The following is a 24,102-nucleotide window of genomic DNA, read 5'->3' on the forward strand; positions in this document are numbered from 1 at the left end:
AACCAGTTGACTGTTGAGCAATCTGACTTTGGGTCAAACTTTGATGGATCCGAGCTACAAAGTGAGGTTTGATTTCTGTTTGATTTAGTGTAACAACGTAATTTTTCAAACAAAATTTTCATTTTTAAAACTCATAAAAACTCATATATTTCATTTCACAAAATCACAAGTTTCTCAAGCCAACATAAATCCACAAGAAAGTCAAATCCCAGAATCCTCAACATAATCTCAAACAGTTGTGTACAATCATGCCGGTGCCTTCCCGCAATCCTCGGAGGTACCTGAAACGCATATCACATAACAAGGTAATCATAAAGCTTAGTGAGTTCCCCAAAATACCACGCACACACATAATTAGCCACTCGAGGCTATTGCTCTGTAAGACCCTTCGGTCAATGTGTATCAGTGGGACCCTCCAGTCCCACAGCTCGTTGGACCCTATGGTCCGATCTAAGTAAGAACCCTTCGGTCTTACTGCTCGTTGGACCGTCTGGTCTGGTCTAAGTGAGGACCCTCCGGTCTCATAGTTCGTTGGACCCTCCGGTCCGGTCTAAGTATCTCATAATATAGCACACAGTACAAATCACACAGAAATACATAACTCAAGCAAGCACATAAGACCCTCTGTTCACACATAATTACCACTCTAGGTAAGGTATAGTGAGAAGACTCACCTCGTAAGAACTCGAATAATCTCGAAGTCAAATCACCGGTCTAGCCTCCACCTAATACACATAATAATTATCCCTAATTAATAACGTTCCTCATAAGGCTAGACTAACCCTTCCATACACTCACAGAAGGGTAAAAGACCATTATACCCCTCCATGGGCGTAATAGACCACATGTTGAACGAACCCTAAAAATCAACCGAAAGTCAACGACAGGGAGTATGCTGCGCGTACCAACTCCCTACACTGGGCGTACTCGGCTGCCATGTAGGCATCTGGGATACTCGACCCTTACGTTGTGCGTACTGGGATTACGCGTAACCTACGTCCCAGTTTCATTCTCCTCACGTTTTTGGTCTTAAACAATTATGATGTTGGGCTATAATTCAGATCTGGACTCCCTACTGTCTCTTAGTCCATAAAGTCGGTGACTTTAAGCCTTTGCATGGCTGAATATGTCACAAACACTCAAAACTCTCATCCCCTTTCCTCATGAAACTCATAACTCATGCATGGCTTACTCCTAACGTCCAAGATTAGATTTTTATGACTTTACTCCACAAAATACACTGAAAATGGATAAATCAAGGTCTCTGGAGTGTATTATCTCATAAAGTCTCCATCTTTTGGGACAAAACCCTAAAATACTTCTTATGAATGCACCAAACAAACAATTGAGAAAGCTTGAAGCTTTATACCTTTATGTGAAACCTTCTTCACAGCTGAGCTCATATCCAACTCCTGGGGCTCTCACTCCTTCTTCTCCAAAGCTTCCTCTTTACTTCAAGAACAAAGATTACACCCACAAGCTCTCAAATGCACTCTCCAGTTATAAGGACAAAGATTTAGGGTTAGGAGGGTTTGGTGTCTGGGAATGGTGTCTAGGAATGAGGTCATCATGTCCTTTAAATAGGGAGCTCATTAACAATTAGGGTTTCATTCTGGGCCTAGTACGCCCAGCGTACCCACTGGTACGCCCAACGTACTAGGTGGCCTCCGCGTCACAAGCATGCATTCGAGTACACTGAGCGTACCCTCAAGTACGACCCACGTACTTGTTTACCACCTTTTCTCTAATAAGGGCCAAAATGGACAAGATCTCAAAAGATCAAAGTTTTACCAGATATACCTAGACTTGGGATGTTACAATTCTCCCCCACTAGAACCAGACAACGCCCTCGAAGTCATGCTCTGCAAATATTTCTAGATGCTGCTCCCGCATCTCTGATTCCGGCTCCCAAGTTAGCTCAGACCCCCTCCAATGTTGCCATTGGACCTGAACCAGAGGCACTTCCTTGTTCCTAAGAACCTTAATCTTCCGACCCAGAATTTCGATCAGCCTCTCGATGTAATTTAGGCTCGCATTTACTTGAATGTCCTCTAGTGGTACCACTGCCATCTCATCGGCTACACACTTTCTCAATTGGGATACATGGAAGGTGTTATGGATCTGGCTCAACTCCGCAGGTAACTCCAACTGGTATGCTACTCTACCCACTCCGGCGGTCACTCTGAAAGGACCGATGTATCGGGTCCCCAACTTGCCCCGCTTTCTGAATCAGATCACCCCTTTCCATGGGGATACCTTCAGGAGCACAAAATCTCCAACCTAAAATTCTAGTTCGGATCGTCGCCTGTCTGCATAACTCTTCTGACGACTCTGGGCCATCAGTAACCTCTATCTAACCTGCTAAATCTGCTCGGTAGTCTTTAGCACTATCTCTGTGCCACCTATCACCCTCTGCCTCACCTCTCCCCAGCAAATGGGATTCGGACACCTCCTCTTATACAGAAGCTCAAACGAAGTCATACCAATACTCGAATGATAGTTGTTGCTATAAGAAAACTCCGCCAATGGTATGTAGCTATCCCAACTTCCTTCAAAGGCCATGACACATGCACACAACATGTACTCAAGCATCTGAATCGTCCACTCGCTCTACTCATCCATCTGCGGGTGATACGCAGTGCTGAAATGCAAGCGTGTGCCCAACTCCTCGTGAAATTTCATCCAAAACCTAGAAGTGAAACATACGTCGCGATTCGACACTATCGAGATCAACACTCCATGCCGAGCTACCACCTCTCTCGCATAGATCTCGGCTAATCTCTTTGCAGAATAGCTATCACCAATAGCAAGGAAGTAAGAACTCTTTGTCAGCCTATCCACAATCACCCAAATCGCATCAACTCCACGTGCTGTTCTCGGTAGTTTGGTGATAATATCCATGGTAATCTGCTCCTATTTCCACTAGGGAATCTATAAAGGATATATTGGACTCTACGGTCGTTGGTGCTCTGCTTTGACCCGACGGCAAGTCAAGCATCTCTCAACTACCCACACAACATCCCTCTTCATACAGGGCCACCAATAGTCCCTCTTCAAGTATAAATACATCATATTGGCCCCAGGATGGTCGAGAACTTCGATCTATGTGCCACCTCCATCAGTATACGCCAAGCTCCGTCCGTATAGGGCACCCAGACCTGCCCTTGGAAGGTCATAAGTCCTAGGCTCTCCGTCACAAACTCGGACGCCTGCCCAATCACTCACTCTCTCTTGCGGTATCCAGGATTGGGATCATCACTGTCATCCTCATACACATGTCTCGTATCAACGCACTCTCTGCTTGATGACTGATGACATCGGTTACCACGTTAACCTTGCTCGGATGATACATGATCTCACAGTTATAATCTTTCACCACATCCAACCATTCCCCTGACGCATATTTAGGTTAGGCTGGTTCATGAGATACTTCAGACTCTTTGGTCCGTGTATAAGGTACACCGAACCCTGTATAAATAGTGGCGCTAGATCTTGAGGGCAAACACCATAGCCCCCAACATTAGATCGTGGGTGGGATATCTCGTCTCATGAGGCTTTAACTGCCTCGATGCATATGCTATCACGTGCCCTCTCTGCATCAACATCGCTCAAACCCAAATATGAATGCATCACAGAAAACCAGAAAGTCCTCCACTCCCTCGGGAAGGTCCAACATCGGGGTTTCGCACAATCTCTAGTGAAGAGTATCAAATGAGATATGCTGCTCGGGACCCTAAGTAAAAGTAACGCCCTTCCGGGTCAACCTGGTGAGTGGAACGACAATCTTAGAGAAATCCCTAATAAATCTTCGATAGTAGGCGGCCAATCCAGGAAGCTTCTGATCTCGATAGGGGATCTCAGCACCTCCCATCTCATAACGGCCTCAATCTTAGCCGAATCGACGAAAATCCCATTCTGATTGATGAGGTGTCCCAGAAACTGGACCTCTCATAACCAGAAATCACACTTGGATAATTTCGTATAGAGCCTCTTCGATCTCAACACCCTTAGGATCTCTCTCAAATGCTCCTCATGCTACTCTTTGGGTCTCGAATACACCAAAATATCGTCGATGAACATGATCACCGGTTGATCCAACATAGGCCTACACACCTAGTTCATGAGATCCATGAACGTCGCTGGTGTGTTGGTAAGTCTAAAAGGCATTACTACAAACTCGTAATGCCCATAACGAGTCCTAAAGGCCGTCTTCTGAATATCCTCCTGATGGACTCTCATCTGATGATATCCAGACCTCAAATCGATCTTGGAGAACCAAGACGCACCCTGCATCTGATCTTACAGATCGTCGATCCTCAGAAGTGGATAACGGTTCTTGACCATCATCTTGTTCAACTCCCGGTAATCAATGCACATCCGGTATGAACCATCCTTTTTCTTGACAAAAAGGATCAGCGCTCCCCACGGCGAGCTACTCGGTCAGATAAAGCCCTTCCCCAACAACTTAAGGAGCTGTGAGGATAACTCCTACATCTCAGGTGGCGTAAGGCAATAAGGTGCCTTGTTAATAGGTGCCACTCTAGGAACCAAATCAATCCGAGATTCCACCTGCCTCTCGGGAGGCACACCCGGTAACTCCTCGGAAAAACATCCGGGAAGTCACTCACTATCGAGACCTCCACGATAGAACTCGGTCTCTCAGCAGCAACTCGTGTATCTGTCACATATGCTACAAAACCCTTTCAACCCTATTGTAGACTCTGTATGGCTCTGGCAGCTAAGCAGAATGCTGACCCGGATCAGGTACCCTCGCCATACACTGTAAGAACTCCCCCACTAGGGTCTCTTGTGGTCAACAACTAAAGTTCGCAGTCGATCAAAGCTCCAAATCGACTCAACTAGTCCATTCCCACAATGATACATACATCACCCATCATGATCAGGACCAAATCTACCAGGAACTCAACACCAAAAATCTCGAGCAAGCATCCCCGAATCACATTAGTCGCAAACACCGCATGCTCATCAACTATGGAAACTCTCAGAGGTTGACTCATCGCCTCTCATTGGATACTGATGTGACGGCTAAAAGCTAACAATACGAAGGACCGACTCGCACACGAGTCAAATAACACCAAAGCGGGTAAAGAACTCACAAGAAAAGTACCTAAGTATATAACAATGTAAGCACAATATAACACGAGACAGAATAAAATAATGAATACATATCAGCCATGACATCTGGTGCTGCGCGGACCTCCTCCGCTGTCAGCTGAAAGGCTCTCCTGCGAACCCTCGGTACCTCGACCTTCACTAGCCGGCTCTCTGTAGCTCGTGTAGCAGCAAGGGCATATCCCTGTGTTGATCCCTGTAGCAGTTATGGACACTCGGCCTTCCGATGGCCGGTCTGGTTGCAGTGAAAATAGACCGCAAACCCCTTGGGGCAATCCCTCGCAATATGCCCCTCTTTGTGACACTTGTAGCAACACCCGCTCGACATACTCCCTCATGACTCTTGCCGTACTTCCTACAAGTGTGGCCCTTCTGGACTCCATATCTCGAATCAGCAGGCTTAGCCCGCTTAGCTGCCGGCTGAGACTGTGCCGGTCACTGATCCCTCCCCTGAGACTCCGCCTCCACCCTGGCCTGAGTCTCCAACTCAATCTCCCTCTTTTGGGCATTTTCCTGAAGCTCAAAAAATGACCGATACGTAGAGTTCACCACAAATTCTTGAATATCCCTCCTCATAATGCTCAAATACTGGCTCATACATGTCTGCTCGGTAGACACGTGCTCAGGGCAAAACATCTCCCTCTCATGGAACATCCTCGTAATCACTATCACTAACTATGTCCTCAGCTTGAAACTCCTGGGCCAACCGCTCCCTCTCCACCGGGGGAACATACTCATCTTGAAACATTACAATAAAGCTCTGCCATGTCACTGCAGTGAGCTCTGCAAACGTGAAGCTGGTTGTCACAAACTTCCACCAGCCCTTCGCCCCCAAGCGAAGCTGGTTCAGCAGGAACCGTACCCTCAAATGCTCCGGACATGAGCATGTGTAAAAACACCATATCATCGCGACAATCGGATCCTGAGTCCCATCAAACTCTGGTGGCTTCGTGTTGCTGAATTCTCTATACAACAACGAGTCACCCCCTGTCGCCTGACAGCAGCGACAGCTGCGGTGGCTGTAGCAGCAGCCACCTCGGTAACAGCAGCATATCACTCATCAAACGTCTCAATCAAAGTGGTCTTAATAGACCTAAACAGCTCCGGGATGGCCTCTCGGATAGCTGCGGCCACCTCGTCGTGAATCATCCGACGAATCTCATCATCGCTAACTCCAATGATCTCTAGAGTGTGATGCATACCCACCATGATGTCTCTGAAACATAACACAAAATAATCAGAGGCTCGATAGAGAATCCTCAGACTCGATCACTCTCTCCTACTTGTTCCTTAGCACCCCCAAGATTCTTACTTGGACTACGCACTGATTCGGTGTTTCCAGTGGTACGGATCTAATACTACCTTTCGCACTAAATCTGTGTTCATTCCAAGTCTTCCTCCTAGGATCCTAGTTCACATGTACTCTATATCTCGCCAAACATAGACTACTCTGTTAGTAGACCTCTCATATGCTCCTCTCTACTACCTACTCATACTCGAAGCAAATCACTGGTAGTAGTAACCCCTAGGCTAAGGCATCACAAATCAGGCCACTCTAGTCCTAAATTATGAAATACCTAGCCTACTCTCTAGCATGCATAATATATCTCATAATATCTCATAAATATCTCATAAATATCTCATAACACAGAAAGTGTTTTTTAGGAAATCATCATTCGGACTTTGGCTGATTGTACACACTGCTCTTTCTCGTTTTTCTCTTAGAAACTCTTACTCGTTTTAAAAAAATCGTTTCTTTTGAAATTTTTTCTCAAATCCTCAGTTTGAGTCCGGACATGCTCGAAGGTGCATCCGAATCCCTCAAACCAAGGCTCTGATACCAACTCGTAACAACATAATTTTTCAAACAAAAATTTCATTTTTAAAACTCATAAAAACTCATATTTCATTTCATAAAATCATAAGTGCCTCAAGCCAACATAAATCCATAAGAAAAGTCAAATCCCAGAATCCTCAACATAATCTCAAACAGCTGTGTACAATCACATCGGTGCCTTCTCGCGATCCTCGGAGGTACCTGAAACACATATCACATAGCACGGTAAGCATAAAGCTTAGCGAGTTCCCCAAAATACCAGGCACACACATAATTAGCCACTCGAGGCTATAGCTCTGTAAGACCCTCCGGTCAGTATGTCTCAGTGGGACCCTCTAGTCCCATAGCTCGTTGGACCCTCTGGTCCAATCTAAGTGAGGACCATCCGGTCTTGCTGCTCGTTGGACCCTCTGGTCCGGTCTAAGGGAGGACCCTCTGGTCCCATAGTTCATTGGAACCTTTGGTCCGGTCTAAGTATCTCATAATATAGCACACAGTACATATCACACAGAAATACATAACTCAAGGAAGCATATAAGACCCTCTGGTCACACATAATTACCACTCTAGGTAAGGTATAGTAAGAAGACTCACCTCGTAATAACTTGGATAATCTCGAACTCAAATCACCGGTCTAGCCTCCGCCTAATACACACAATAAGTATCCCTAATTAATAACGATTATCACAAGGCTAGACTAACCCTTCCATACACTCACAGAAGGGTAAAAGACCATTTTACCCCTCCATGGGCTTAATAGACCACATGTTGATCGAACCCTAAAAGTCAACCGAAAGTCAACGGTAAGGAGTACGCTGCGCGTACCAACTCCCTACACTGGGTGTACTCGGCTGCCATGTAGGCATCTGGGATACTCGGCCCCTACACTATGCGTACTGGGATTACGCCCAACGTACGTTCCAGTTTCACTCTCCTCACATTTTTGGTCTTAAACAGTTAAGACATTCGGTCATAATTCAGATCTGGACTCCCTACTGTCTCTTAGTCCATAAAGTCGGTGACTTTAAGCCTTTGCATGGCTGAATAGGTCACAAACACTCAAAACTCCCATCCTCTTTCCTCATGAAACTCATAACTCATGTATGGCTTACTCCTAACGTCAAAGATTAGATTTTTATGACTTTACTCCACAAAATACATTGAAAAGGGATAGATCAAGGTCTCTAGAGTGCATTATATTATAAAGTGCCCATCTTTTGAGACAAAACCCTAAAATAATTCATATGAATGCACCAAACAAACAAATGAGAAAGCTTGAAGCTTTATACCTTTATGTGAAGCCTTCTTCATAGCTAAGCTCAAATCCAACTCCTGGGGCTCTCACTCCTTCTTCTCCAAAGCTTCCTCTCTACTTCAAGAACACAAGATTACACCCTCAAGCTCTCAAATGCACTCTCTAGCTATAAGGACGAAGATTTAGGGTTAGGAGGGTTTGGTGTCTGGGAATGGTGGCCATGAATGAGGCTATCATGTCCTTTAAATAGGGAGCTCATTAACAATTAGGGTTTCATTTTGGGCCTAGTACGCCCAGCGTACCTACTGGTACGCCCAGCATACTAGGTGGCCTCTGCGTCACAAGTATGCATTCGAGTATGCTGAGGATACCCTCAAGTACACCCCGCGTACTCGTTTACCACCTTTTCTCTAATAAGGGCCAAAATGGACAAGATCTCAAAAGATCAAAGTTTTAACAGATATACCTGGACTTGGGATGTTACATTTAGGTTGTTTGTTTAGTTGATTCTTTTGAGAACTTGTGTGAGTGTGTGATTTTAGCTCTTCGTATTTAGGTGAGTTTTCTCACAATACTATGTGTGTCAGTATTTATCATTTGTATGATAAGACAAAAGTATTGTTAGTGTAGGATTATAAAAGTAGTCTAGATTAACTTTGTGTGTATGTTTAGTGCTTGATTGTATGATGCTTATATTAATCATGTTTGAGGGGTTGATGGTGGAAGGATGCTACCTTATGAACCTAGATACCTACTATTGATTACAGAACGATGCTAGGATGTGAGTTAATTGTTGATGACATAGCAGTGTTTGGATATGAATCAATTGTTGATGACAGAACGACGATAAGATGTGAGTCGAATGATGATGATGGAACGATGCTAGGTCGTGTGTTGGGTGGAATGACACTAGGTCATAAGCTATTTTTTGTATGCAGTGTATGTGTATTGAAGTATGTGGGATCTTGGGAAACTAATTAAGCTTTGTTCTTACAATTGTTAATTAAATGTTTTTAGGTAAGTTACGGTGTCATGGTGTAACGTCCCAAAATTCAAGCCCGGAAATTTCATTTTTGAATTAAAAATTCCATAAACATTTTTACCAAAATATTGTCAAATAAACAACACATCAGAAAATCATATTGTTGTGTCCCAAACCATAGTGTCAAAAGTAATTAAAATTAGAGTACAAACCCTGAGTGTGTGTGTGTGATGCGATGCTACACCGCTGGCTCCTTCCCCTTCGACAAAGAGGCACCTAAAACCAAAACCAAAACTGTAAGCATAAAGCTTAGTGAGTTCCCCCATCATACCACATACCATAAAATATCGTCAGTATCTTTCAACTGGTAACCCTCATCGGTTTCTTTCAACTGGTAACCTTCATCGGTATCTTTCAACTGGTAACCATCACTGGTATCTTTCAACCGGTAACCAACATCGGTATCTTTCAACCGGTATCCATCATCGGTATCTTTTAACCAGTAACTAGGGACTATTGCACCCCTACCACTAGCATACAATCAGCAGTTCTAAATACCCCTTTTTGGTGGGCCGACATTGTGGCCTTAGACCCACCCATACTGGAAGGTAACTCACCTCAATGTCGTGCAGTGTTTGAATTATCCTCGGTGCACAAGTCGACTCCCTTCGACTCCTTGATCCCTACACGACAACCTTCAAGTCAACACACAACACGTACAACCCTAAACAGGGCCAGACCAAGTCAACTTCAAGTTAACCCGACTCAGTGATTTGGGGCGTCAACTCGCTGAGTCCCTCACCCTTTACACGTCCTCATCCATGACCCGACTCGTTGAGTTGGGCCATCAACTCGACGAGTTCCTCTCTCATATGAACATTGCATGAAACTCATCCGACTCACCGAGTTGATGTACAACTCGTCGAGTCCACCTTCATCTGATGAGCAAGTCTTGTCCTTGACTCGTCGATTTGATGAACAACTCGTCGAGTTCATCTCCAATCTTAAGGAGATTGCCTTGGACTCACCGAGTCTGTTCTAGCACTTGTCGAGTCCCATGAACTTCAGGTCTAAAATTACGTTCAATGCATTGGGTAACTCTTCTGTCCCATCAACCTGAATGTCCTCTAAGGGCACCACTATCGAGTCATCCGCCAGGCACTTTCACAACTGGGAAACGTGGAAAGTGCTGTGAATCTAACTGAGTTCGGCTGGCAGATCCAGCCTATACGCCACCTTGCCCACCCGGGCTATAACCCTAAACGGTCCAATGTACTTAAGTACCAACTTTCCCCATTTCCTGAATTGGATAACGCCCTTCCAAGACGACACCTTCAGGAGAACCATATCTCCGACCTGGAATTCCAGGTCTGATCGGCGCTTATCGGCATAACTTTTCTGCCGACTCTGAGCAGTCTGAAGCTTGATCCGGACTTTCTGAATCCTCTCTGTCGTCTTGAGCACTACTTCGGCGCTCCCCATTACCCTCTGGCCAACCTCACCCCAACATATTGGGGTCCTACACTTCCTCCCGTACAACATCTCGAAAGGAGGATGATCGATACTCGCGTGATAACTATTATTATAGGAGAACTCCACCAAAGGGAGGTAGGTATCCCAACTACCTCCGAATTCTAACACGCATGCATGCAACATATCCTCCAGATTCTAGATGGTCCGCTCGCTCTGACCATCCGTATGAGGGTGAAAGGCAGTGCTAAAATGCAAACGAGTACCCAGCTTATCGTGAAACTTCTTCCAAAACCTGGAAGTGAACCGCACATATCTGTTTGAAATCACCGACACTGGCACCTCGTGTCATGCCACCACCTCCCTGATATAGATGTCGGCCAGCTTCTTGGCCGAGATGCTCTCCTAATTTGGAATAAAATTTGGTCAATCGATCAACGATGACCCAAATCAAATCCACCCCTCGCGCGGTCCTTAGAAGCTTTGTGATAAAATCCATCGTAATGTCCTCCCATTTCCACAGCGGAATGTCCAACGGCTGCATCTTGTCGTGTGGCCTCTGGTGCTCGGCCTTGACCTTCCTGCAGGTCAAGCACCGCTCCACGTACCATGCTACATCCTGTTTAACGCAGGGCCACCAATAGTCCATGCGAAGATCCCTATACATCTTCGTCGCCCCGGGATGAATGGAGAACCCAGATTTGTGTGCCTCCTCCATAAGAACTTGGCGCACACTCCCGTGCGAAGATTTGTGTGCCTCCTCCATAAGAACCTGCCCCACAATCTGCTCGCTTTTTCGATGTTCCTCCTTCATGGCCTCCTGCTGGGCCTCCCAAATCCGCTCCAAAAGCGGAGTCACCATGGTCATCCTCAGACAGACATCCCTTACTAGCGCTGCCTTGCGGCTAAGCGTGTCGGCCACCATACTGGCCTTTCCCGGATGGTAAAGGATCTTGAAATCATTATCCTTTACCACATCAAGCAACCGACGCTGCCTCGTATTCAGATTTGGCTGGTCTATGAGATACCTCAGGCTCTTTGTGGTCCGTGTAAATCGTACAACGAACCCCATAGAGGTAATGACGCCAAATCTTGAGGGAGAACACAACAGCCCCCAGCTCTAAATCAGGCATCGGGTAATTCGCCCCGTGAGGCTTCAGTTGCCTCAAAGGTAAGAAATGACATGCCCTCTCTGCATCAATACTGCGCCCAAACCCAAGATGGACACATCACAGTACACGACGAAAGCCTCGTACAATCTTTGTCTCAATGTCTCGAATGCAACCTGCTGCTCAGGTCCCCAACGAAAGACCACGACCTTCCTTGTTAGCTTGGTCAGGGGCACGACTATCTTGGAGAAATCCTGGATGAATCTCTGATAGTAGCCGGCTAATCCTAGGAAACTCCGAATCTTAGATGGAGACCTCGAAACATCCCATATCATCACGGCCTCCACTTTGACCGGATCTACCGCAATCCTGTTTTGGTTGACAAGGTGCCCAAGAAACTGCACCTCGCGCAACCAGAACTCATACTTGGAGAACTTAGCATACAAATTCTCCCTTCTCAAAGTCTCGAGAACCTCTCGTAGATGGTCCTCATGCTCGTCCCGCGTCTGGGAATAGACCAAGATGTCATCGATGAAAACTATCACGGACCGATCTAACATTGGTCTGCACACACGGTTCATGAGATCCATGAACGCGGCGGGAGCGTTGGTGAGCCCGAAAGGAATCACCACGAACTCATAGTGGCCATAGCATGTCCGAAACGACGTCTTCTGTACATCCTCCTCTCTGACCCTCATCTGATGATATCCTGAGCGCAGATCAATCTTGGAGAACCAAGATTCTCCCTGTAACTGGTCAAAGAGGTAATCAATCCTCGGGAGTGGGTAACGGTTCTTCACCGTTACCTTATTCAGCTCCCGATAATCTATACACATCCGATACGACCCGTCCTTCTTCTTCACAAACAAAATCGGGGCTCTCCAGGGTGAACTGCTCGGTCTAATGAATCCGTTGTCTAACAACTCCTACAGCTGTGTAGATAACTCCTCCATCTCAGGAGGAGCAAACTGGTACGATGCCTTGGCTATCGGAGCCGCACCATGGACCAGGTCGATTCTGAATTCCACCTGCCTCTCTGGAGGTACCCAGGGCAACTCCTCGGGGAATACGTCCTCAAACTCTCGTAATATGGGCACATCGCCCACCGTCTCCCTACTCGCCTCCCGGGTATCCATAATATAGGCGACATAACCTATGCACCCCTGCTGAAGGTAGCGCCTAGCCCTCGCTGCTGAACATAAAGATGGTTCTCACTGTGGTCTTTCGCCCTGAACAACCAGCTCTCCCCCACTAGGGGTCCTAATCCGCACTAACTGTTGCGCTCAGTCGATCACTGCCCCATTGGGGATCAGCCAGTCCATACCAATAATGACCTTGTTCCCCAGCAAAGGTATGGGAACCAAGTCCACCAGGTAATATTCCTCGAACAGCCTCAAAACACAATCCCGGTAGACCTCTGATGCTTGTACGGACCGGTCATCTGCAATCTCGACCTCTAGAGGGCAATCCAACATGCCTGACGACTCCGGAAACTTCTTGCTAAGCGCAAGAGAGACAAATGATCAAGTGGAACCCGAATCAAACAACACCTGTACTGGGATACCATTCACATGGAATGATCCTAAGTGTAACGATCCGTCTCTGGTATGTTGTTTTCATGTTATTTATTTAGAAGTTTCAAGAGGGACTCGGCGAGTCTATTGCCAGACTCGTCGAGTAGAGACGGGATCTTGAGCAGCGTATAGATCGGCGACTCGACGAGTCCATATTCGGGACTCGGCGAGTCCGCCTGCCAGGTAGAAACCCTAAATCCCCGGGTTTGCACCCTAGTTAAACCATCTTATGAGTCCCAAACTCGTCTCCTTCACCCTTAGAGCATCATTTAGCAAACCCTAACCATTCCCTTGAGTATTTGAGCATTACTTGTGTGAATCTTGAAGTTTTGAAGAGAAAAAGGAGGCTAGATCCAAAGGAGTAGAAGAAGATCCAAGATCTTGCACCACTACAGAGCTAATTGAGGTAATAATCGGATTTCCTTCTGTTTCTATGATTGATTCTCCATTATAAGCACATTTAGTCCATTTTATCCATTTCTTAGCTTGTTTATAGTAGAGAGATCACATTGGGTTGATTAGCCTTCGGATCTAGCCATGTTTTAGTTCCAAAAACGTAGATCTAACACCTTTATGGAGCCATTTTTGCATGATAACCCTAGATCTACTCATTTAAGTGCCTTTTCAACCTTTAAATCCCTTTTCATGCGTATGTACACGTAAAGTTGGAAACTTTACGTGGTAAACAAGCCTTAGAAACTCAGATCCATAAATTGTATGCAGTGGTTTTGAGCAGAATCGAGTTTTTAGTAACTGCATGCATGCGACTCGGCAAGTCGTTCTTCGGACTCGAGGAGTCGAGCAGCGAGTCCCCGATCTTTCCCCTTTTGAGTGATTTCGAGTGGGGACCAGTGAGTAGTAGAATGGACTCAGTGAGTCGGAGGTTAGACACAGTAATGGAGGGACTCGATGAGTTGTTCATACACCTCGGCGAGTCTAAGGCAATCTTCATAGATTCGAGAACAACTCGTCGAGTTGTTCATACAACTCGGCGAGTCGGATGCAGATAGCCTGAGTTCTAGAATCGAAAGGGAACTCGTCGAGTTTATGCCATACTCGACGAGTAGCAGCGAACAGAGTTGAGAAGTGAGAGTAGGGACTCGACGAGTTGGCAGCCCAACTCGGCGAGTCAGGTCAACTGTAAGTTGACTTTGACCAGGAGAGTTTACTTTAGACAGGGGTAAAGGAGTCATTTTACGCTAGTGCAGTTATTAGTATTTGATTGAGTGTATTTGTGGAATTGTAGCCGGGGAGATACCGAAGCAGCAGCAGATTGCTTCCAGAGCCATACACTCAGCAGCCAGATCACGAGGTGAGTTTCCTTCCAGTAGGAACGGGTCTAAGGCCACAATGCCGGCCCGTTTAGCTAGTAGTAGTTTCCGGACTTTGGTCTGATGCAGATTTTAGTATGTTTGATGCCTTCGTGGCTCAGACAGAATTTATGTGTTATGTGTTCCGGGTTACAGCCCGATGCAGTATGCAGTTTATGTGTTCATGCTAGTTGATATGTTTATGCTATGTTATGTTCAGTAGTTCCAGACTTCGGTCCGATGCAGTCACTTCCAGACTTTGGTCCCATGCAGTTAATTCCGGACTTCGGTCCGATGCAGTTAGTTCCTGATTTCGGTCCGATGTAGGAGGAAAGGCCTCAGTAGTTCCAGAATTCGGTCCGATGCAGAGGGCAAGGCCCTGGTTAGTTCCGGACTTCGGTCCAATGCAGTTTCCGGACTTCGGTCTGATGCAGTGGGTAAGGCCCAGTATGTGTTTATATGTATTGTATGGTATGTGGTAGTTTCGGGGAGCTCACTAAGCTTTGTGCTTACAGTTTCAGTTTTGGTTTCAGGTACTTCCGCAAGCAAAGGGAAGAGCTCGGGTTGATGGCATCGCACACACCACAACTTCAGTTGTCCTGGGAGTTGTTTTTAGTTTTTCATAGATGTGATTTGATATAGTCTTGATACAGTTTACTCATAACACTTTGCTATTGTTTTTGAGATATTGACGTACGAGTTTTACCTTATGATATTATCATGGTGTTTTTTAGTAATTATTAAACAAAAAAAATTTGGGTCATATTTTGGGATGTTTCAAATTGGTATCAGAGCCTTGGTTTGAGGGATTCGGATACACTTTCGGGTGTGTCTGAACACAAACTAAGGAAACGGTAAATATTTTCAAAAGAAAAATGTCTTTGAAAGTCGTTTTTGAAAAAGAATTTAGAAAGAAGAAGAGTTTTTATAAAAGGAAAATGGTGTGGCGTATGCGATCAATCGAGCTCAAGTAAGTACTCCCAAATTACCTATACAAGTTATGTTATGATTGTCAGTTTTAGTTTCAGTAGAATAGGACTAAGGATCTAGGAGGATGCCTTATGTGCCTGCTATATGTGTTTCAGCTTTACAAGATTTGCATGCTAGTATTGAGTAAACAATAGTAGGATAGCCTGTTTAGGTTATGCCTGATAATATGAGCTTAGCATGGTATGCTAGTACAGTATCTCGTTATGAGATAGGATTTGATTAAGTAGTTTCCTGTATCCGAATGCTGCTTGCTTTGTGCTTTGTGGGACTCTGAGTGATGGGAGTTAGCCATTAGGTGAATATGTCACATCACATGTGATCAGGGTTGAATAATCCCAGAGTATTGGATTTGGCCCTATTGCGCAGCTCTTGTTTGAGTCTAACCGTTGTAGGGACGAGTCTTTTACTCGAAGGATTATCTGAGCCTCATCACATGTGATGGTATTTAGGTGATGACTAATTAGTATTACAAGGAGGCCTTCAGCAGCTAAGGATTGGTTTGAATAGAGTCAGAGATTTCCCTAGGGCAAGCCTAGGATGAGAGTAGCATAGATCAGTAGTAGTAGAAGGGACTTGGTGGAGTCAAGGCAGTTCTTGAGGAAAGTACGGATAGATGTGGAAGGTAGTATGGGCCCATACTACTGAAAGCAGAGGATCCGTACTCAAATCAAGGAAGACTGAGACAAGACCAAGAAACTAGTATTGGTATCAATGATCCTTTGAGATATTTCAGTTTTCTGATGTTGCTATGATTTGTTTCAGAATGGTAGTTTTGCGTTCGAGGCCAGCAGTCGGCAGCTCAGGTGCCGGAGGGGGATCAGGATCAGGCCCGGAGGTCAGGCAATTGGATGAGCAGACTAGAGAGTTTCTTTCTTCAGAGATTACTCGTATCATACTGGACCAGACTCCTGTGATCTTCGGTTCGATCAAGGAGGGTATCCTAGAGCTGATGGATGAGAGATTGGGCACCTTCCGTGCCGAGGTGGCGGCCATGATGGGGTCGCGCACACTTACATTCAGGGAGTTCAGGGCATGTGGAGCTCCAGATTACCACGGGGTGCGGGACCCCATAGCGAGTACTAGATGGTTGGCGGATGTGGACAATGCTTTCCGCACGAGCAGGTGTACCGAGGGGGACAAGGTTAGATTGGCGTCCTGTCCTCTGAAGGACAGGGCACGGGATTGGTGGGAAGAGGTCGGACATACCATTGGAGATGATGCAGTGCTAGATGCCATGACTTGGGCTGATTTCTCCACCAGGTTCAGGGCGGAGTTTGCACCGGTTATTGAGGTGCAGCAGTTAGCCAGAGAGTTTCAGGACCTCACCCAAACTACAGAGATCGTGGTGGAGATCACCGCCAAATTCAGGGAGAGGGCTCTTCTCGTTCCTCAGTATGCAACCGATGAGGAAATGAAGAAGGTACGTTATCATGAGATGTTGCAGAGCGATATCCAGCAGTTTGTGAGCCGGTCCAGCTGTAAAACGTTGGATGACATGATTGCTAGGGCTCGGGAGAGGGAGATTGACCTCGAGATGGAGAAGAAGAGGAAACCGGAGGCGGTTTAGGGTATAGGTAGTTCGGGCAAAAAGCCCAAGGTTTCAGATCACAGATCCAGGAGTCAGTAGAGCCACGGTCGATGTGGAAAGTGTGGGAGATTGCACGATGGGGTGTGCAAGGCAGGGAGTTCCGGCTGCTACAAGTGCTGTCGGACTAGGCATTTGAGCAGGAATTGTACGAACCCTGCTACCACTATTGCAGCATCAGATCTAATTTGCTTTCAGTGCAATCAGAGGGGACATAAAAATTCCCAGTGTCCGAGTTTAGTTGCAGCAGGGAAGGTGGTTGCACCTGCCCCTGCTACATTGAGGATTACAGATGGCCGACAGGGCCGAGCCGAGGCACCAGTGGCAAAGAGTAGAGAGCTTTTCAGATAACAGCAGAGGAGGCACAAGCGACTCCTGATGTGGTGATGGGTATGTATCTTCCCTTCATCTCTATATTATTATTGATTATTGCTTATGGTTACATGTTTTGTATAGGGTCGTTCTATGTGAACGACATTTCTGCTACAGTATTATTTTATTCGGGGGCTACCCGATCGTTTGTATTGCTAGCGCTTAGCAAGATATTTAGTAGAGCTCTAGGGGAGCTGGATTGTCCACTAGAGGTCAAGATAGCAGATGACAGGACCGTGAGGGTCGCCAGGATGCATAGAGGATGTTCTCTTCAGTTGTTCGACGAGCAGTTTTCGGTGGACTTGGTCCCTATTCCCCTGCGAGGGAATAAGGTTATAGTGGGCATGGATTGGTTGAGTCCCAATGGGGCAGTGATTGATTGCGAGTTGCAGCTAGTGAGGGTTCGCACTCCCAGTGGGGGAGAGTTAGTGATTCAGGGCGAGAGGCCACAGCGTGGACCAGCTTTTTGTTCAGCCGCGAGGGCGAGGCGCTATTTTCAGTAGGGTTGCACCGGTTATGTAGCTTATGTCTTGGATGCCCGGGAGAAGGGCAAGACGACAGTTGATGATGTTCCGGTAGTGAGAGACTTCCCGGATGTATTCCCAGAGGATTTACCTGGAATACCTCCTGAGAGGCAGGTCGAGTTTGGGATTGACCTAATTCCTGGTGCGGCTCCGATAGCTAAGGCACCGTACCGGCTATCTCCCCCTGAGATGAAGGAGTTGTCAATGCAGTTGCAGGAGCTGCTAGACAAGGGTTATATTCGGCCGAGTAGTTCACCTTGGGGAGCGCCGAACCTGTTTGTGAAGAAGAAGGATAAGCCGCACCGTATGTGTATAGACTACCAGGAGTTGAATAAGGTAACGGTGAAGAACCGTTACCCCCTCCCGAGGATAGATGATTTGTTTGATCAGCTTCAGGGGGGCGTCTTGTTTCTCCAAGATCGATTTATGCTCCGGATATCACCAGATGCGAGTCATAGGTGAAGATGTGTAGAAGACTACTTTCAGGACCCATTATGATCATTTCGAGTTCGTGGTGATGCCTTTTGGGCTCACTAATGCTCCAGCCGCGTTCATGGATCTCATGAATCGCGTATGCAGACCGATGCTGGACCAGTCTGTGATAGTATTCATAGATGATATCTTGGTGTATTCCAAGACACAGGAGCAGCATGAGGAGCACCTGAGGGAGGTGCTAGAAGTTCTAAGAAGGGAGAGAATTTTCGCAAAGTTCTCCAAGTGCGAGTTCTGGTTGCGTGAGGTGCAGTTCCTAGGTCACCTCATCAACCAGAAGGGTATCTTAGTAGATCCGGCCAAGATAGAGGCCGTGATGCAATGGGAGGTCCCGAAGTCTCCATCCGAGATTCGGAGCTTCCTACATTTGTCAGGGTATTACAGAAGATTCATTCATGATTTCTCCAAGATAGCAGTACCGCTCACCTGATTGACCGAGAAGTCGGTGGTGTTTCGTTCGGGGCCTGAGCAGTAGGCGGTGTTTGAGACCCTCAGGCAGAGGTTGTGTGAGGCTCCAATCCTTACCCTGCCAGAGGGAATAGAGGATTTTGTAGTCTACTGTGATTCCTCAATCACGAGTGTGGGAGTAGTATTGATGCAGCGAGGGCATGTGATAACTTACGCCTTGAAACAGTTGAAGCCTCACGAGGCTAACTATCCTACCCACGACTTAGAGCTGGGGGCGGTGGTGTTTGCCCTCAAGATTTGGAGACATTACCTTTATGGGGTCAGTTGTACCATCTACACGGATCACAAGAGTTTGAGATACCTTATGGATCAGCCGAGTCTAAACATGAGGCAGAGGAGGTGGTTGGATGTGCTGAAGGATTATGATTGTGAAATCCTTTACCATCCAGGGAAGGCCAACGTAGTGTCCAACGCCCTAAGCCGCATGGTGACAGCAGCCCCTATCAGAGACTTATGTCTAAGGATGACAGTGATTACTCCGTTGTTGGAACGAATCAGGGAGGCTCAGGTTGAGGGCCTCAAGGAGGAGAGACAGAAGTGCGAGAGGATAGTGGGCCGAGTAGCTTCGTTTGATTATGATAGTCGGGGGTTGTTGACCCTTCATGGGAGAGTGTGGGTACCGTACGGGGGTGGAGTACGGCAGGTGTTGATGGACGAGGCTCATAAGTCTCGATTTTCTATCCACCCAGGGACGACGAAGATGTATAGAGATCTTCGAACCGATTACTAGTGGCCCTGCATGAACCGGGATGTCGCCTGGTATGTAGAGAGGTGCCTGACCTGCAGGAAGGTCAAGGAAGAACACCAGAGGCCTCACGGCAAGATGCAACCGTTAGACATTCCCGTGTGGAAATGGGAGGACATCACCATGGATTTTATCACCAAGCTTCCCAGGACCGCACGTGGGGTAGATTCGATTTGGGTAGTAGTGGATCGGTTGACGAAGAGTGCTCATTTCATACCGATCCAGGAGAGCATATCGGCGGAGAAGTTAGCTGATATCTATGTGCGGGAGGTAGTTGCACGTCATGGAGTGCCGGTATCGGTGGTGTCAGACTGAGACGTCCGTTTTACATCCAGATTCTGGAAGCGGTTTCACGACGAGATGGGTACTCGTCTCCATTTCAGCACCACTTTCCACCCTCAGACGGACAGGCAGAGCGAGAGGACGATTCAGACTCTCGAGGACATGCTCCGGGCATGTTTCCTAGACTTCGGTGGCAGTTGGGATACGTATCTTCCGTTAGCGGAATTTTCGTATAACAACAGTTATCATGCGAGCATTGATCAACCTCCCTTTGAGATGCTTTATGGGAGGAAGTGCAGGAGCCCGATTTGTTGGGGCGAGGTCGGTCATCGAGTCATTGGGAGCACGGAGGTGGTGCTCAAGACGACCGAGTTGATTCAGCAGGTTCGTAGTAGACTGCAGACTGCGCAGAGTCGGCAGAAGAGCTATGATATTGCCATATTTATACTTATTTTTAGGCAGTATTTAAGTGCATTTTTATTAATAAATTGATAATATGTGCAGAATAGTGATACTTATGAGTTTTAATTGATATTTTCAGTCAATACAAAGGATTTTCGAAGAGAGGGACCAGAGGTGACAAAATAGGGAACATGGGAGGCTTGGAAGACAAGAAAATAATAATTTCATAATAAGAACTTAATTCACGATGTGGCATGGGTGTTCCAGAAGATAAACATCGCGACGCAGAGGATTTCCTTGAAGGATACGTATTACTTACAGCCCACGACGTGGCGCATATGGCCACGACGTGGCGTAGGTTTTTGAGGATTATATAAGTTCTTCTATTATTACGAATAAAGGAACTTTTGGCAGAAGAAAAGGAGTTCCAGGAGACGTTTCAGAGAAGAAGGAAGGTCCTGGAAGAGGGATTTCAACACCAAAAGAAGTAAAGTTTTATATTTAGTTGATTATAAACATGTTTTTCATTAGTTTTAGCTGTGTTAGTTTAATTACTATGATGAGCAGCTAAATCTAGCTACTTTTGCTTAGCTAGATGAAGCTTTGAACTTATGAATAGTTATATGTTTATGGATTAATTTAAGTTGGTAAGAGTTGCTTGTGTTTGATTTGTATAACCTAGCATGTTATTATTTGCTTATCTAATTGCTAGATTGCATGTTCTGTGTAGCTTAGTGACCATGAAACTACATGAACTTGTTTACCTAATAATTTAGTGAACATTGAATTGTTAGAGCTAGGATTGACCAATCTTAGTTAGTAATTAGGCTAAATAAATCTTAGCTGTGCTAGAGAACGTGAATTGTGATCATAATTGCGTTTATACAACAAATCTTACATAGCATATCTACATTCATAATTAGTTCTGTGTTTAATTATGTGTGAACATACATGGTTTAACATGAATTAGTTACTTATTGGTAAGATAGAACTAAATTACTAATATAACTAAAACCCAACTTAATAACCCATAATCATTAGCTAGCCATAAGGAAGAAGTGGATTCAACTAAGCAAGAGTGTTTTTTTATTAATTTGATTAAGTTCATCTGATCTTGCAAAATCAGATAAAACCCCCTTATTAAATTTATTAATAAATTAGGTTAATTTAATAGTAATTAGGTTAATTAGTAACACCGTTCCCTGTGATCGACACCCGACTTACCTAAGCTATATTGTAATCTGACTAGGTACACTGCCTATAAGTGCATAGTTAGTCTTAGTTTGTTAGGTTATAAATATTAAAATTAGTAGGTACTTTTGTGCACATCAAGTTTTTGGCGCCGTTGCCGGGGAACGGTGCAGATTATTAGTTTATTTAGTTGCATTAGATTAATCGTTTTTTTTCTTAGGAATAAAATCTGCAGAAAGCTTAATTGGTTAATTATTTATCTTAGTTTAATTTTTGTTCTGTTTGTCACAGAGTTCACGACGTGAGATTTAGTATACTCACGACGTGAAATCTGAGATTTCATTTTTAGTTTTTCTTATTTTAGTCCAGTTTTACGTTTTAGTTAGCAAGTTGCAGGAGTTAATGACCAGAGGTTCAAACACACCATTGGTGCCACCACTAGAAGATCCCGAGTCTGCAATTCACAAGAAAAAGACGCCCTTGCAAGAATTGAAGTCAGCCTTCTCTAGGAAGGCAGGAAAGAAGACAGGAGAGTCAAGTTCATCAACGAAGCACGAGAGCAATCTTGAGCATTTGGATCATACAACCGTGCAAACCGAGTACGAAAGCGACACCGAGCCAGAATTTGAAGAACACACGACTGAACCCGAGAACGAGCCAAGGAACGAGATGGCAGATATTGAAGAAATGTCCATGGGAGCTTACAAAAAACGGATCCGAGAAGATGTGGGTCCCAGATTAGTCCAACCCGCAATACCTGCCAATGCCACATTCGAGCTGAAGGGACACATATTAACTGCGCTGAAGGACATCCCATTTTTCGGGAAAGACCATGAGGATGCTTTTAAGCATCTAGATGAAGTCAATGACATTGCAGATTACTTCAATGTCCCAAATGTCAACAGGAACACAGTCTTGCTTAGGATGCTGCCAGTCACTTTCAAAGGAGCTGCTAAGGAGTGGTTAAAAGCACTCCCACCGGGTACAATCACCACTTGGGCTCAAATGCGTGAGCAATTCCTAGATCAGTTTTGCCCACCATCCAAGATAGCCAAACTCAAGAAGGCAATAGCCAACTTTGAGCAACAGCCGGGGAGTCACTGTACGAAGCATGGGAGCGGTACAAGGGCTTACTCAGAAACTGCCCGCAACATGACCTAAATGTGCAGCAAGAGATGTCAATTTTTTATGATGGGGTCAATGTGATGACAAGACAACTCCTTGATTCTCAAGGACCGTTGACAAGGAAAAATCCAAGGGAGGTCAAGGAGCTAATTGAAGAATTCGCGAAACACTCCCGCGAATACCATAACCCGAGGCAGGATGGAAGCAAAGGCGGTGGAGGGGCCCAAACTGAAGAAATTGCAGCTGTCATGGCCATGCTGAATAACATGGATCGCAGGATAACACAAATGGACCAGTCGATACACGCCATAAGAGTGGGGTGCGAGCGATGCAATGGTCCACACTTGACCAAGGACTGCAACGTGGATGAATTTGGGAATAGAAAAGCTCAAGTGTGCTACTCTAATGGGGATAAGTTTGAAGAGGACTGGATGAAACCGAAGAAGGAGTGGTTGCCATATGAAGAATATAAGAAGCAAAAAGAAGAGAAGTATAGGCAGACAAGTCGAGGCCTCTATCAAAAGGAGCAGCAACCAGCCGAGAAGAAACCCGACCTAGAGACCATTTTAATGAAATTTATGGAAGCATCGGAAAAGTAACACGAGGCCACGGATTCTGCTATTCTGGAACAACAAACATTGATAAAGAATCAGCAAGCCTCCATCCATAACCTTGAATTACAATTTGGTCAACTAGCATCCCTAGTTCATGAAAAATTGTCCCCGAAGAGTCCCGAAGTACAGAACCAATCTCATGTAATGGCCATAGACACCGAAGAAGAAGCTATCTCGAAGTTCCTGGAAGCATTGGACGAAGAACCACGAACGCCCGATCAAAAGAAGAAGAAGATCAAGATCGAAAATCATGAAGCTGCTAAGTTCCAGAACTCACGATGTGAACCTTATATGTTCACGACGTGGGCCCGTCATCAACAGAAAAATTCTGCAGACAGTTCGGTTTATGAGCCGAATTTGCCTTTTCCTTCCCAAGCCACCCTTAGTCCACTAGAGAGAGAGCATAGAGAGTTTGTCAAGCATGTGAAAGAGATCCCGATTAATACCCCTTTTGTCAAGTCCTTATCCAAAGCTCCCGAGAATCAGAAATTACTGCAAGACTTGATAGACACTCGAAGGCAATTAAACAAGCAGTCTACAGTGATTTTAAGTGAACAAACTTCAAAAGTTGTGTTGGGAGAAACACCAGAAAAGATGGGGGATCCTGGACGCCTCACTCTTCCATGCGAGTTTGGGAATAAA

The 24,102-nt window shown here is 45.6% G+C and overlaps 1 non-coding gene across 1 annotated transcript; it reads right to left on the reverse strand.

Moving 5' to 3' along the window:
- Positions 1-22,774: 22,774 nt before the first annotated feature.
- Positions 22,775-22,880, reverse strand: LOC111908489 (small nucleolar RNA R71). The gene has a single exon (XR_002855887.1). It is a non-coding gene; the product is annotated as a small nucleolar RNA R71 (small nucleolar RNA).
- Between the last annotated feature and the right edge of the window lie 1,222 nt (positions 22,881-24,102).

The sequence above is a fragment of the Lactuca sativa genome, chromosome 2 (genome assembly GCF_002870075.4).
Source record: "Lactuca sativa cultivar Salinas chromosome 2, Lsat_Salinas_v11, whole genome shotgun sequence".
Lineage (NCBI taxonomy): Eukaryota > Viridiplantae > Streptophyta > Magnoliopsida > Asterales > Asteraceae > Lactuca > Lactuca sativa.